Below are 580 nucleotides of genomic sequence, written 5' to 3' on the forward strand. Positions count from 1 at the left end.
TGTGATGTAGAGCTCTGTGTAGATCTGGTTCAGAAGGGTTGGGTTTCCTGCTTTAGAGATCCCCTCAAACACACACTGGAACTTCTTCTTCAGGTTAGATTTGAGAAGTTGTTGACAAACTGCAGCAGGACTCTCTGAATGACAAAGAACAAATAAGATAAATGAATAAATAAGTCAATGTTTACACATTTTCTTCCCCTGAAGAATGAGTAAATGAACATATTTCCCTCCATCTGGTCAGTAAACGTCTCATTCCTCCATCATGTTAAATCCTCTTACTGCTCTGCAGACAGTCAGCCAGCTCCTCCTGCTTCATTCTCCTCAGGAGGTTCACTGTGATCTTCAGAAACGCCTCTCTGCTCCTCCTCCTCTGCTCTTCATCCTCACCGTCCAACACCTCCTCCTCCTCCCTCTGACTCTCTAAGCATTCTGGGTAATCTGGTCTCAGGAGCCTCTGGACTCTCTTCAGCTCGTTCTTCACAAACGTGACCATGTTCTCCTCCAGCAGCTGGAACAGATGATAAACTGATCATTTCATTTAGAAAACAACATGTGACTCATGCGTCAGTCTGAAGGCCTG

General features: G+C 45.0%; 1 protein-coding gene across 1 annotated transcript in view; it reads right to left on the bottom strand.

Annotated features, from left to right (window-relative positions):
• The window catches only part of LOC111645231 (NACHT, LRR and PYD domains-containing protein 3-like), a 40788-nt gene that overhangs the window by 1233 nt on the left and 38975 nt on the right, over window positions 1–580 (bottom strand). The window lies entirely within an intron of this gene.

Source organism: Seriola lalandi, unplaced genomic scaffold, assembly GCF_002814215.2.
Source record: "Seriola lalandi dorsalis isolate HSWRI2012SDOR001 ecotype SW California unplaced genomic scaffold, Sedor1 jcf7180002054947, whole genome shotgun sequence".
In the NCBI taxonomy this organism is placed as follows: domain Eukaryota; kingdom Metazoa; phylum Chordata; class Actinopteri; order Carangiformes; family Carangidae; genus Seriola; species Seriola lalandi.